The following is a 16,410-nucleotide window of genomic DNA, read 5'->3' as shown; positions in this document are numbered from 1 at the left end:
TTTGCTCACTCAATGAGGTATGTTCTGTACATTATTTTTTGTACAAACACTTGATTATTCAGCTCAAGTACTATATACTTCTTGGATATTATGACATGTTTAGCGGTAAACCACTAGACACTTTTAAGTTTTTTGTACCCAGGAAGGCAAGTCATCATAGACTATGCATAAAATATATCCTGAAGGGCGGCACAGATTGTCACAACGGGCTATGAAGCATGCTCGATGGCATGGCAGATAAACAAAGTTTCAGCTATCCTATTACATGAAGCTTTAAAGCGGCTCAATAGTGCCATTGTTTTTCACAGTAGCCATATAAACCGGCGACCGGATTAGGACTCTTCATCACGACGGTTTGACGGTTGCGGATTAGTTGGTGTACGCACTTCTTCATCCCTCCCCAGCCGCTGGAAATTAGCCGTTGACCAATCGATTCCGGTTAAAGCTTGGAATACTGCTTCTTCATGGATAAGATCGGAAGGGTTAATATCAGGGGCATAAGTGTGCTTACGAATCGGAGGCACAAGTTCTTCGACTTCATGGATCTTGGCCGGTTGTCTTTTCCCTTCTGCATCATAAAACGGTTGAAAATGGGACAAATCGGTGTCTTCAGCTAATTTGCTGGCCGCTGGCCGCATCTGTTTGGTCAACCACCGAAGATCATCATTATCAAAGTTAGAACCGTCTTCTTTAACGCCTGGATACCCTTTAATGATATCCTCCGCTTCAAGATCTAGAATCCAGGCCTTGGCTCGAATAAGGGCAGTTAATGCTCCGGCTCTTGCAGCGGCTCTTTTCAACTCGGCAATACGCGCCGGTAACATGCCCAGCTTCTCAAGGGTTTCCTTAATCAACGTTGGTGCCGGTTTGTTATAAGCTGTTGTACTAATGGCTCGCTGAGATCCAGAGTATAGCTGCTCAACCAATGTGTATGCCGCTTTGAGCTTCATCCGCATATCTGCACCAAGATGAGTGATCCGAGTTCCTGCCAAAGATTTTTCAACATCGTGGTCAGTTTTAAGATTCATTGACTGATGCAACATACATAAGCAGATACTTACCAAAGATAGCAGAGGTCATAGCGTTGATTTGGCGCTTCAAACCGGCTAGTTCTTCAGCCACCGGTTTCAGGGCTTTCTCGGCATCTACGGTTCTTTTGGTCAAACTGGCTTTTTCAGTTTCCCATGCAGCACGATCTTGATTGAAGGATTCTTTCAATTTTTCCATTCCGGCCAGGGCATGGGTCAGCTCCTCTTTGGCTTTTGCAGCTTTGGCTTGTTGTGACTTCACATTTTCTTGCAAGTCAGAGTTTTTGGCATCTTTGCTTCTCAGTTCAGCCTGCAACATTGAAGGTATCTTCAACAAAACAACATATATATGCACTAAGTATAAAGCATATAACAAGTTATCCACTTCATACTTGGGGGCTAATTCTTATTTGCTCTCAAATACTACCTTCTATGCAAGTCTCCAGAACAATGCAAGCATTATCCTTGACACTTGGGGGCTAATGTACGTTTGTTCTAAACTGTCGGTGTGGATTAAAACCGGATTAACTTGCCAAGTTAAACCGGCCTTTGGGGGCTATGCTATAGAACGCTATCTAATTTTTCAAACATGAGTTTTATCTATGATGGAAGACACGCCTTGGCAAGGATTAATGATGGGATGCTTAAAGTATTACAAAGACCCGGTTTATGATTGACAATCATAAAATGGCTCTTGGGGGCTACTTGGAATAGTATTACAGCTATAAATCAATGTGCAAGGGAGAATAATTTACCTCATATCGTTCTTTCATCAAATTCACCAAACCGGCTTCATAATCCCGGTTTGAGTGCAGACGGTTCAAGAAGCCGGAATGAAGCTCATCAGCGTTAAGATGAGCATAGTTTGATAAGTCGCTGCTCCATTTACCTTTATCCCTGGCAATTTGCTCTTCTTTGGCACTATGCTGAGCCAAAATGACGGGATGACCAGGAGAACTATGGCCTGCTCTAGTAATAATAACATCATCGCCTTGGCCTTCAGGATTTTGGGCGGATGATGATGGAATTTCAGTGTCTTTCATTCGATTAGCCCGGTTTGGTTCTGCCGGTTCAGCATCAGGGGTGCTAGGCTCAACATCTGTGGGTTCGTCAGTATGTTGGCCGTCAAGGGGTGGATCATCAAAAGTTGTTTCAGGATGGAGGCCTTCCGGTTCACCTGTTTGCTCCGGTTCAACTCTTGGTTCTTCTTCTTCAGCAACAGGGTCTTCTGGCGGATTGGTGACCCGAGCTTTCTTGCTGGGTCTGGCTTTGGCCCTGCAAACAGAATAAAAAGGGTTAACATCCTGTTCAAAAGATGTAGGGCGCATTGAAAGGAAAGGTTTCTCGTAACTCACCCAGCCATAGTTTTCAAAGGGGGGAGTTGAGTTGCTATCGATTCACCAGAATAGGAAGGAGGTGTCACCTGATAATTTGAATCGGACGGATTAAGAGGCTGTCTGAAATAACCTGCCTTGGGGTAAGAATGGTCAGAAGTAGGAGAGACCTCAGACCGACGCTTCCGAACCGGAGTATCAGGTAAACCGGTAGAGGTGACCTGTTGGCCACTGTGCCGAGTTGTCCGGCGAGCCTCATGCTGTTGAGTCTTCAAAATAAATGTTGGATCCAAGTGAGCAAGAGGATGAGAAAAGCTTACTTTCCAGATTGTTTGGCGAGGTTTTTGTGTTGGCATAGAGTCTGAACCGGAGGAAAGGGTAATTACCTCTACGTCCTCAGCCTGACTAGCTTCGGCCTCCTCCTGAGGAAGATCATTGTTAACAAGATGCATAAAAAGAGAGCCAAGTGAGTCAAGTTCTACCTCAGCTTCTGGGTCATCAGTATCATCATCAAGCTCCATATTAATCCGATCAGCCGTTTTCCGCTCTGACGTCCGTTTTACAGCTTTGGTCTTCGGGCGGGTTGGCTTGGCCACTTTGTCTCCAGTTGGCTTTGCCGCTTTCTCTATGGATTTCCGTTTTCAGAAGGGGTCATCACCCTATACATATAAAGAACAAGGGTTACAGCTTGTATAAGTCAAAGATATTAGAGATGAAGAGGAAGTGTAATGCTTACAGCAGGCGGTTTGTTCTTGGTGTAGAAGGGACTCAGACCGGTTTGACTACAGACCAGTTCCGATTCATTCAGAATCTTCTTTACACCTTCAATAACTTCTTCCTCAGATAATTGGATGTTGCAGTGGCGTTGAGGATCGTCAACCTCACCGGTATATTCGCACATTAAACCGGGACGCCGGCTTAGCGGCAAGATACTCCGGGATATCCAACAGTGTACAAAATCCACACCTGTTAAACCGTTTTCCATAAAGGCCCGGAGCTTGGTGATTTGAGGAGCATATTTTGCCCTTTTTGAGGAGCACAGGCGTTGTGGCATTGGGTGAGTATTGGATAATCTATGATCTCGGAAGCCGGGGAGGGGATTCTCATCTTCAGGCGAAGTGTCTCTGCAATAGAACCATGTTTGGTTCCATTCCTTTGGGTGGCTATGGTGTTTGGCATGAGGAAATTCCACTTCTTTCCGCTTTTGAATCGAGACACCACCAAGCTCTGTATTCGGGCCATTCACAAACTCTGTAAAATCCCGGAAATCCCGGAACAATTCTGCAGTTGGTTCTTCCTGTAAATAGGCTTCACAGAAGACTTGGAAATTGCATAAGTTGGAGACTGAATTGGGACCAATATCTTGTGGATGGAGTTGGAAGCTGGCAAGCACATCTCGATAAAATTTTGACCCAGGCGGTTTGAAACCACGGCCTATATGGTCAACAAACATTACCACTTCGCCTTGTCTTGGGGTTCGAGGATTCTCAGTTCCTGGGGCTCGCCATTTGATCTCCGTTTTCTTAGGCAGAGAGTCGATGCTAACCATCTCATCCAGTTGAGCCCCAGTAACCCGGGAACGAGCCCAGTTGCAGGCAGTGAATTGTTTAGCCATTGCAAAGCGAACAAACTGAAAATGAAAGGCCGGTTTATAAATTATGCATGATCATACACAAGAGACAAGGGAGTAAGAAATGTACTAATATAATAAATGGTACAACCCGGAGACTAGTATAATGAGAAAGAAGGTAATGCTAGCGTAGGATTGATCAGACACTATTAAACCGGAGTGTAATTATAAAGGTAACATGCTCTTCCGGTTTATTAGAGGGCTAATGGCATAGACTATTTATCCAATGTCAAATCGCTTATATTGGTGCGAGGAGAAACAGATCTCACAGTGATGTATAAAACTTTCGGATCTAGAGATAAGACAGAAAAGTAAAAATATTTGGATCTTGAAGGGGTGAAGAGCTGAAGCAATTTTTGACAGATAGATCAGTTCTTTGCGCATAAAGATTTGTGATGATCATGGTAGGTAAGCTACGGTAAGAGATGTATCAAGCATGAAGTGTCCATCTATTAAAGGAAGAACATGGAAGAATAGCACTGATGAACTTCGGAAGAACTGCGAGGAATATCGAAATCCTAGAACAGATCTATGGTGGAAAAAGCAGAGAACTTACCGGAGCTAGTGAGGAAGCGGAAGGGCGCCGCAGTTCTCTGGTGCGTTCAGGGTGATGCAGCGGCCGAGGTCGGAGCAGAAATGACGGTCGACGGTGGCGGCGGAGTTCCATAGGCTGAGCGGCGCGAGGAAGACGATGCGAAGAGGCACGGGGGGAAACGGTATAAAATGACCCCTCGGTCCTATTTATAAGGCGAAGTGAAAATGGCAAGTGCGGGAATTGAGGAGTCCAAAAAATGGATAAGTTAATAAAGGTGTCGCCTCGACAACTGGATATATATTAAATGAAGGACATCTCTGATATCAACGGACGGATGACGTCAGGACGGTTTATCGTAATTTTGAAGTATGACGTCACGGCGGTTTACAAGATCAAAAATGAAGACAAGAGAGAAGATTTTTTCTAAAGTGTGGAAGATTGACATGAACAAGTTCAAACCAATCTGGGGCCTAATGTTGGGGATATTACTACTGGAGGTAAACCGGCTTTATGTAGCCGGGTTGACTCCTTGAAGATTAGAAGCCCATGAAGACGTAAAGATGCTAGCGCTTTACGGAGGGCCCAAAGGCGAGTTACAATATGTAAATGTAAACCGGCCTAGTCATGTAACTTGTATAGTAAGATAGAAAGAGAGAGGCCGAACCGGATACGTTTATAAACCGGCTTCGGGACTCTGTAGCCCGGCGGGCGTCAACCTATGTATATAAAAGGACGACCCGGCCGCAGTTTAGGGAGAGACAACAACAACTCGAAAGCCAGACAAAGCGGATTCGCTCCCTGGCCTTCGAAACCCTAGCAATACCAATCACAACTAGACGTAGGCTTTTACCTTCATCAAAGGGGCCGAACTAGTATAATCTCCCGTGTCCCCTTGTTTGGTTTAACCCCTTTAAGCTAACCTGTTGCGATGGATCCACAACTAAGTCCTTTCACAAGGACATCTGCCGTGACAAACCCACGACAATTGGTGAATGTAGTATTTTCAAAAAATTCCTACGCACACATAGGATCATGGTGATGCATAGCAACGAGAGGGGAGAGTGTGTCCACGTACCCTCGTAGACCGAAAGCGGAAGCGTTAGCACAACACGGTTGATGTAGTCGTACGTCCTCATGATCTGACCGATCCAAGTATCGAACGCACGGCACCTCCGAGTTCAGCACACGTTTAGCTCGATGACGTCCCACGAACTCCGATCTAGCAGAGCTTCACGTGAGAGTTTCTTCAGCACGACGGCATGATGACGGCGATAATGATGCCACCGATGGAAGGCTTTGCCTAAGCATCGCTACAATATGATCGAGGTGGATTATGGTGGAGGGGGGCACCGCACATGGCTGGAAAAGATCAACAGATCAACTTGTGTGTCTGGAGGTGCCCTCCTGTCCCCGTATATAAAGGAGCAAGGGGGAGGCCGGCCGGCCCCTGTAGGCGCGCCAGGAGGAGGAGTCCTCCTCCTAGTAGGACTAGGACTCCCCTTTTTCCTACTCATACTAGGAGGGGGAATGGAAGGGGGAGAGGGAGAATCTCTCTCCACTAAGGCCCATAAGGCCCACTATTTCTCCCGGGGGGGTTCCGGTAACCCTTCGGCACTCCGGCTTCCTCCGAAACCACCTGGAACACTACCGGTGTCCAAATATAGTCGTCCAATATATCGAACTTTACGTATCGACAATCTCGACACTCCTCATCATGTCCGTGATCATATCCGGGACTCCGAACCACCTTCGGTACATCAAAACACAAAACTCATAATACCAATCGTCACAGAACTTTAAGCGTGCAGACCCTACGGTTCGAGAACTTTGTAGACATGACCGAGACATGTCTCTGGTCAATAACCAATGGCGGAACCTGGATGCTCATATTGGCTCCCACATATTCTACGAAGATCGTTATCGGTCAAACCGCATAACAACATACATTGTTCCCTTTGTCATCGATATGTTACTTGCCCGAGATTCGATCGTCGGTATCTCAATACCTAGTTCAATCTCGTTACCGGCAAGTCTCTTTACTCGTTCCGTAATACATCATCTCGCAACTAACTCATTAGTTAGAATGCTTGCAATGCTTATAGTGATGTGCATTACCGAGTGGGCCTAGAGATACCTCTCCGACAATCGGAGTGACAAATCCTAATCTTGATCTATGCCAACTCAACAAGTACCATCGGAGACACCTGTAGAGCACCTTTATAATCACCCAGTTACGTTGTGATGTTTGGTAGCACACAAAGTGTTCCTCCGGTAATCGGGAGTTGGATAACCTCATAGTCATAGGAACATGTATGAGTCATGAAGAAATCAATAGCAGTAAACTAAACGATCAAGTGCTAAGCTAACGGAATGGGTCAAGTCAATCACATCATTCTCCTAATGATGTGATCCCATTAATAAAATGACAACTCATGTCTATGGTTAGGAAACTTAACCATCTTTGATTAATGAGCTAGTCAAGTAGAGGCATACTGGTCACACTCTGTTTGTCTATATATTCACACATGTACTAAGTTTCCGGTTAATACAATTCTAGCATGAATAATAAACATTTATCATGATATGAGGAAATAAATAATAACTTTATTATTGCCTCTAGGGCATATTTCGTTCAATTTTCTGTGTGTTTTATTTATCTATCTACCACTATCACATTTGATCCTTGCAAATAACCATCAAGGGGATTGGCAACCCCCTTGACTATGTTGGGTGCAAGTATTTGCTCTTTTGTGTGTAGGTGCTGCTAACGAGGTTTCACGTGGTTCTCCTACTGGATTGATAACCTTGGTTCTTAGCTAAGGAAAATACTTATCTCTACTGTACTGCATCATTCTCTCCTCTTCAAGAAAACGCCAACGTAGCTCACAAGTAGCAGTAACTATTCTTCCAGGTTCAATTTTTTTTACTTTCGGTATTTTGAGTTTTTATTTCTTTTATTATTTCAGTTTTCCCCTGGTATTTTCATGGAAAAAAGCCCATAGAAACCTATTAATATGGGTTCTAAATTTCAAAGATGTCCGACACGAGAAATCCAACCATGAAAACAATTCGAGATTTGGACGTCTGGTTCAAGAGATAATCCATTTAAAAAAGACAAATCTACAAAAAAAACACCTAGGTTCCAACAAATGGCACACATGCAATGCGCCACTTGCAACATTAGAGAATGTGAGTGAACTTTGCGAGAAGTACTTCTTAATTAGTGATTTTGGAAAATTTGGCTATTTCTCGCCCTATTGCAAGATAGATCGCCTTATTGGCCGGCCTAATTCGGATTCCAAGAGCTCTTTCCTGAGCATATTTTTTCCTGTGTGTTTCAGCATTGGTTTTTATTGTTTTTCTTACATTTTTTCATGTTTCTTTTAGCAGTTTTCTAGGTTTTTCATTTTTCATTTTTTTTCTTTTTCTTACTTAGTATGGTGTAAATACCATATTACACTTTGATGAATATATTAGAGAGAGCATGCGCGATACATAGCATATTTTTGGTTTTAAAAATTTTCCACAAAAAGAGTGTAATTTTATCTTCTCCATGCACTTTAAAATGCAAAAAATGATTTTCTCTAATCACATAGTAATCACGACCAATAATATTCTACACATGGTCTCCTTAATTTCTACATGCACTTAGCTCACTAGGTGTTGGGTAATTAAAAAGAAGAGGGATGGTGGCTTGCATCTTCCCAAACCATTTTTAATTGACTCCATAATTTGTCATAAATTTTCTATATGTACAATTTTCACCGGACGGAAGAAGTATTAATCATAATTCACAACAGTACACACTTAGTGAATATACTACATCAGAGTACACACCACCAGCTTGCAGCGGACATTAATGTAAAGTACTACATTTTTCTAAATATAAGACGTCTTGTCTGTCCAAGACGTCTTATATTTAGAAATAAAGAAAAAATTGTGTCACAGGTGTACGAATCCACGGTGAATTAATTAATTAACAATGGGGCTCACTGTCACCCCGTTGCTGCAAGGTCCGGTATCGACCTCCATAACCATGAGGCTCCACCGCTGATAAATGAAAACAACATTCTAAACTATATAGTTCCTCCTCCCATGGTCATGGCCTCCTGAGTATGTGGAGCCATCAACCGGATGTTTCAGGAACTCGCTGCAGCCGTAGCAACGTGTGAAGTCAAACCCTTTCCTACAGCCACGTCTAGGATCATCACAGTAGTAATAATAACCACCTGTGTCAGCAACACTCCAGCTACAGGCCTGCAAGAGCAGAGTGGCGAGGGCCAGGAAGGGGTACAAGGCCGGCCCGTTCGTAACCGTAGGCCCAATACCCGGGTAACAGGCCCTGACTGGGTTAGCGGCCCAACCACCAACAGGTAGAAGACTACTTAAGGTGCAGCAAGGGCTCCGCTAGGGTTCATCCAGAGACGGATCAGAACTGGCGGCGGCGGCTCTCTTTTCCCCTTTTCCCAGCTTCCTTCTCATTTGGCTCGGAGAGCTTGTAATCCGAACCCAACCTTGTACCTAAGTGAGATTTCCACCAGTAGATGCTATCAATTGGTATCAGAGCCATTTTTCCACCAAATCCTCCGCAGATCTGGCCCCGATTTTTCGTTCCATCATTGAGACGAGGAGGGAGAAGCAGAAGATACTTGCCATGGACGATGAGGCGAAGAAGTTCATGAGGGAACTCATGGGGGAGTTCTGCTCCGACATCAAGGGGTCGATTGGCGATCTCAGCGCCAAGGTCGACGCCATCCAAGCCTGGAAACCCGAGCTCGAGGCCCGCGTCTCCGACCTACAGGAGGCGGTGGAGGAGCTTCAGAAGGCGGCGCCGACGTACCAGCCCCACGTTGTCATCGACATTCCAGAGGGAGCGGGCAAGACAGTGGCGAACTCCAAGGCCACGCGCACCCATGGCACCATGGAGGCAAGCTTCTGGGCCCTTTGGCCACAGCGATCCACCACAAACCCGGGGGCAGTTCCTAGGAACTACCCCGGGCGCAGGTCAGTTGCAGCGGCAAAACCTGCCCCCACCGTCGTCTCCATTTCTGTTTACCAGTCCCCTATTGGGAAGTGGCTCAGCTTCGTCTTCAGTGGGAGGGAGCCATAGCCATGCCTTTCTGGCTATGGCTTTTCCGCAGTTCGATGGGGAGAACCCGCGGCTGTGGAAGGGGTTATGTGAGCAGTACTTTGCCATGTACGGAGTGGACCTTCCGTTTTGGCAGCCCATGGCTACTCTAAATTTTTCCACCACTGCCGCAATCTGGTTGTAGTCCGTCCAGCGCAAGGTCACGGGCCTGGACTGGGAGGGGTTATGTGAATTCCTATGCAGCAAATTTGGGCGTGATCAGCACCAGCAGTTAATTAGACAGTTTTATCATACTAAGCAAGTGGGCTCGGTAGCAGAGTACATAGAACAATTCAATGCTCTTATGAATCATTTACTATCATATTCAGAGGCAGTTCACTCGTTGTATTTCTTGACGAGGCTTGTGGAGGGGCTACGCGACGACATCCAAGCGGTCGTGCTGATTCAGCGGCCGGTGGATCTCGAAGCGGCTGGGTCCTTGGCTCTGCTGCAAGAGGAACTGACTGAGGGCCTTCGAAGGGATCGACCACGTCGCCTGGAGAGCATGCCGCCGCGTATTACCAAGATGACAGCGGCCCTGCCCACGGCGACTACTCTTCCTCGCGGAGGAGGGCTGGCCGGGGTGGAAGATCATCGGGCGCTCGAGGCGGCAAGGCCGACACAAGATGCCGACAAGGTCGCAGCTCTTCACGCCTACCGACGGGCGAAGGGTCTGTGCTTCATGTGCGGGGAGCGGTGGGGACGCGATCACCGCTGCCCAGCCTCCGTGCCTCTCCATGTCATCGAAGAGCTACTGCAAATGCTGGACACCGAGGACAGCACCACACCCGAAGATGACGATCAGCAAGATGGGGAAAAAGCAAATTGTGCAGCGATTTCCTGTCACGCGCTCGATGGCACAGCGTCGCCAAAAGCGTTGCAGTTGCAGGGATGGATCGGGGACACCCAGGTGCTTGTGCTCATCGACTCAGGCAGTTCTTCTTCTTTTATCAAGCAAGACCTGATCCAGGGAGAACTCAAGGCCACACCACTGGCGTGGCGTCTCAGAGTTAAGGTAGCAGATGGGGGTGAGTTGATGTGCACTCATGAAGTGGTTAACTGTGCATGGTGGACGAGGTCAGCAATTCTGTAACAATCTGAAGGTGCTGCCATTGGGGAGGTATGATATCATCCTTGGCATGGACTGGTTGGAGAGTCACAGCCCGATGCAAGTGGACTGGGTGAAGCGATACATAGAGTTCAAGCAACAAGGGAGCATAGTCAGATTACAGGGGCTTCCCAACAATGGCCCTTAGTGTGCGCCGATTTCGGCAATGCAATTCCAAGCTCTGTGTAAGGACAATGCCTGCCTCCTAATCATGCAGTTGTATCAATTGGAGCCGACTGAGCAAAAGATGTTGCCACCTCCAGTTAAGGATCTGCTCGATAAGTACAGGGATGTGTTTGCTAAACCCTGGGGCATGCCGCCAGCCCAAGCTTGCGATCACCGCATTCCCCTAATACCAGGGGCACAACCATTCTCTGTTCGACCGTACCGGTACCCTCCAGCACTCAAAACAGAAATTGAGAAGCAAGTGGCAGAGCTCCTGAAGCAAGGAATCATCCAGCTGAGTCACAACCCCTTTTCATCCCCAGTTGTGTTGGTCAGAAAGAAGGATCTTACATGGCGATTGTGTGTGGACTACCGTCGACTCAACGCGATAACTTGCAAGGCCAAATATCCCTTACCAGTGATCGATGAGCTCCTTGACGAGTTAGCCGGGGCCTGCTGGTTTTCCAAACTCGATCTTCAAGCGGGCTACCACCAAATCAGGCTGGCCGAAGGAGAGGCACCAAAAACGGCATTCCAGACTCACAATGGGCACTACGAGTACAAAGTCATGTCTTATGGGCTAGCATATGCGCCATACACCTTCCAAGGGGTGATGAATGTTACTCTGTCCCCGGGCCTGTGAGAGTTTGTTCTGGTCTTCTTTGACAATATTTTGGTGTTTAGCAAGACTTGGGCAAATCACTTGAAGCACCTCGAGCAAGTTTTGGGATTACTTCGCAAGGATCATTGGCAGGTGAAGGAGTCCAAGTGCTCCTTTGCACAGCAGCAAATTTCGTATCTGGGCTACCGCATTAGTGCTGAGGGGGTGGCGACTGAACAAGATAAAATTGAAGCAGTTCGCTCGTGGCCAACCCCAGTCTCTGTCAAGGAACTGCGAGGATTTCTCGGTCTCGCCGGATACTACCGTAAGTTTGTCCGCCACTTTGGAATGATTTGTCGACCTTTGACCCAGCTGCTCCGCAAGGGGACCGTGTTTATCTGGACAGCCGAAACCCAAGAGGCCTTTGAAACTCTCAAGCAAGCACTTCTCACAGCGCCAGTCCTAGCCCTGCCCAACTTTGAGAAGCCCTTTGTGGTGGAGACTGATGCCTGTGACAAGGGCATTGGGGCAGTGCTGCAGCAGGAGGGGCACCCAATTGCCTTCCTCAGCAAGGCCTTGGGCCCCAAGTCAGCTGGCCTCTCTACCTATGAAAAAGAGTGCATGGCCATCTTACATGCGGTAGATCAGTGGCGCTCATACTTACAAGTCGCTGAGTTTGAGATCCGAATGGACCAGAAGAGCCTGATACACCTGGAGGAGCAGTGTCTCACCACTGTCTGGCAGCACAAGGCTTTTACCAAGTTGTTGGGTCTTCAGTACAGAATATGTTACAAAAAAGGAGAAGATAACAAAGCAGCAGACGCACTATCTAGGCGGGCTCACGAAACCTGGGAAGAAGCTGCGGCTCTGACTGAATGTAAGGCATCTTGGCTCGAGGAGCTGCAAAAAGGCTACGCCACCGACCCTCAATGTCAGAAGTTAGTCACAAGTTTGGCAGCCGGAGAGCAGCAAGGATTTTTCTCTCTGTGCAAAGGAGTATTGCACCACAAAGGAAAAGTTTGGCTGGGGCACAACACCGAGCTGCAGCACAAAATTATCTCAGCCCTGCATGATTCTGCGACGGGAGGACACTCGGGATTCCCTGTTACCTTGGCCCGAATCAAGCAGCATTTTTCTTGGCCGGGAATGCGTCATTCCGTCAGGGAATATGTGCGCACATGTACCATATGCCAGCAGGCAAAGCCAGATAGAGTGAAGTACCCAGGGCTGCTCCAGCCAATTCCCATTCCAGGTGAACCGTGGGAAATGGCCACCATGGATTTTATTGATGGACTTCCTACATCAGGGCGTCACACTTGCATCATGGTGGTGGTGGACAAGCTGACCAAGTATGCCCACTTTGTGCCCCTGATTCACCCCTTCACCGCTCAGACAGTGGCACAACAGTTTATGGACCATGTCTACAAGCATCACGGAATGCCAAAGTACATCATATCAGACCGGGATCCTCTTTTCACAAGTAAGTTCTGGCAGCACCTCTTTAAGATCACGGGCAATGAACTTTTCTTAAGTACAGCAAGACACCCGCAGACGGATGGCCAGACCGAAAGGGTCAACCAGTGCCTCGAGACCTTCCTACGCTGCTACTCCCAGGCAGCCCTGAAACAATGGTGCAAATGGCTGTCCCTCGCGGAGTTTTGGTACAACACGAGTACACACTCCAGTCTGGGCAAGTCGCCGTTTGCTGTTCTGTATGGTAGGGAGCCACGCTCACTTGGCCTAGTCTCTACTGACAACTGCCAGCCTTTGGACGTCCGGGCCTGGCTAGAGGAGCGCCAACTGATGCTCGACCTGGTCAAGCAACACCTGCATCGGGCGCAACAGCGGATGAAAGACCAAGAGGACAAGAGGAGGTCGGACCGTGTCTTTCAACCTGGAGACCGAGTGTTCTTGAAACTACAGCCATATGTACAAACTTCGGTGGATCAAGGGGCATGTCACAAGCTCGCATTCAAATTCTTCGGCCCATACACCATGCTGGCCAAAATTGGAGCAGTGGCATATCGTCTCCAGCTACCTGAAGGCTCTTTGGTTCACCCCGTGTTCCATGTGTCCTAGCTCAAGCCAGCACATCTCCGATCGGAACAGCAATCGACAGCCCTTCCTTCTGTCGCGATGGATTTTCAGGTTCCTCTGGAGGTCCTTCAATACCGCTGGCGCAAGAAGGCCAACAAGATGGTCCGCCAAGGCGAGATCCGTTGGACCGGGGCGCAGGCCGACGACACCACCTGGGAAGACTTGGAGGATCTGCACCGGCACTTTCCGCGTGCCCCAGCTTGGGTACCGCTGCGCGTCCTCCGCCTTCGCGACAAGCAGTCCGGGCGCGGGCCTATCAAGCAAGGTCTCGTGCACTGGTCGCACTCTACCGAAGACAAGGCCGAGTGGGAAGATCTCGACCGCCTTCGACAGCGATTCCCTGATGCACCGGCTTGGGGACAAGCCGTTTTTCAAGGAGAGGGGATTGTCAGCAACACTCCAGCTACAGGCCTGCAAGAGCAGAGTGGCGAGGGCCAGGAAGGGGTACAAGGCCGGCCCGTTCGTAACCGGAGGCCCAATACCCAGGTAACAGGCCCTGACTGGGTTAGCGGCCCAACCACCAACAGGTAGAAGACTACTTAAGGTGCAACAAGGGCTTCGCTAGGGTTCATCCAGAGACGGATCAGAACTGGCGGCGGTGGCTCTCTTTTCCCCTTTTCCCAGCTTCCTTCTCATTTGGCTCGGAGAGCTTGTAATCCGAACCCAACCTTGTACCTGAGTGAGATTTCCACCAGTAGATGCTATCAACCTGCATAACAAATACAGTAGCAAGAGGTCGTTCAGTGCCAAAATATATAGCAACAAACTGGTGAATAGGGAACAAACACAAAACCAATAAATCGTTGATCTGGATAATATTCGGGTTTACCTTCACATAATGAATCCAGGGGAACACAACAGCGTACTTTCAAGATCTCTTCACGACCCCGTCCACAGTCCTCTATCTCGGTGAAAAAGAGTTTCTTCTTATCCTTGCGCTTGGTGACGAAATTTAGGTGCGTAAAAATATGGCTGCTCTCGTAAAAGAGCCTAGAAAGCAATGTACCACACAACTCAAACTTCACCTGCAATTTTGGCAGAGAGAAAGGAGAGAAAAATCAGATTTACAAAATATGCGCAGCTATATATTTGAGCATTGTCACAGTAATGTGATACACGTAATTGGTGGTTGCACTTGCAAACTTGCACAAAATGGGACTTAATAAGATAATTAAACACAACTCTAAGGGAACAAAATATCATGAACAAACTTGCGATGGAGTTGGCTGCTAATTCTTCTAACTGGATTAACAAGAATTAATATCAGTAGCCACTAAAGAATGCTAGAAGTGGAATAGGGAAATTCTGTAATCTTCAGAAGCTTCCCTAAGTTTAATTGAAACACTCATAAATTACACTAAGTATTTTGAAACACGCAGTCTGTGCAGCTCATGGTGCTAGCTAGTGATCCTAATTTAATATTTCCAGGAAGTAAACCTAGCTCGCTTTGTTGGGATAGTTGATGTACACACCCAAAATCCAGGTTCAAGTCCTCATGGATGCGAGCTTAGGTTCTATTTATAATGTCAAGAAACATAATCTGGTATTTCTTCTAACACTACATAATGGCACACAACAGAACACTGACTTCCACACAATTTACAAGCAGGAACCAAATAGCAAATGGAAGATAGGAAAATGCCTATACCTTTTTCCTCTTATTGAAACTCGCTAAAGCCAGTTCTGATAAATATGTTTGCTTCCTAGTGATCTCTTGCCTGATTATCTTTGCTTCCATTTCTTCTGCTGTAACATGCTTGCAACTACAATGAGTAAAACATTTTATTAAAGCATTATTAAGCTAGTATAGTATTAAATAAGGAATTTATGATTTAAAATGCGTGAAAAACAAAGTTTGGCATGAACCAAAAACAAAGTTTGACATGGATGTGCGAATCATCTTCTCAAGTGGCAGGGGGGAGGCGAATAAATATTGAGACTGGACTTTCTACACCCGGGTGCATCAACACCCGCATGAACAGTACACTTGAAAAAGGTACAAAACAAAATCGGAAAAATCTGAAATTTTGGGACAACAAACTAGATCAAAAGTTTTAGTTGGTTGCAAAATTTCGTGACCAAATAACGTTCGAGGAGCCCTAAAAAAACAAATCTGTGTTCAAAGTTTTGTTCACTTTTGAGGAGTGATTTTTTTGTTTTATGCTGAGGGCTCCTCAAATGTTATTTGGTCATGAAATTCTGCAGAAAACTAAATCTGTTGATCTAGTTTGATGTCAAAAAAATTCAGATTTTTTCTTTCATGTGTACTGTTCATGCGGGTGCACCTGCACCCGGGAGCAGCCACACCTTTCTCATAAATATTACCTTATTTCCTTAACCAGGGCGGAGTTGTCGATCATGTACTTGGAGTTCTCATCCATGTAGAGGCTACCGTGTTCATGGATGTAATTCCTCATAACGACGTCGGCCCGAGCGGCTGCCTTGTAGAACCGTGTGCCTGCGTCGTCGCCCTCCTTGTCCTCCAGCGCGGCTATCTCCTCCGGCAAGATCGGGTCCCCAATGTCGTCGGCGGTGGTAACGAGAATGCGGTACTTGCCGGACGGATTAGCCTCCGGCGGGATCACGATAGGGGATGGCCACGGACGATTTCGCACGGCGCGCACCGGAGACGGAGCGTCACTGAAGGGAGCAGGCTGCTTGTCCTTCTCCTCAGCAACCAAGGAGTGTCGATCTTCCCTACTATCCATGGCCCTCGAGGGAAGCGGGAATAACGGTGGCACCGAACACGGGAGGAAACAAATCCGTGGTTGAGGGCGGTGGAGC

This window comes from Triticum aestivum, chromosome 1A (assembly GCF_018294505.1).
Source record: "Triticum aestivum cultivar Chinese Spring chromosome 1A, IWGSC CS RefSeq v2.1, whole genome shotgun sequence".
In the NCBI taxonomy this organism is placed as follows: Eukaryota; Viridiplantae; Streptophyta; class Magnoliopsida; order Poales; family Poaceae; genus Triticum; species Triticum aestivum.
Note: the sequence above shows the minus strand (reverse complement) of the source record.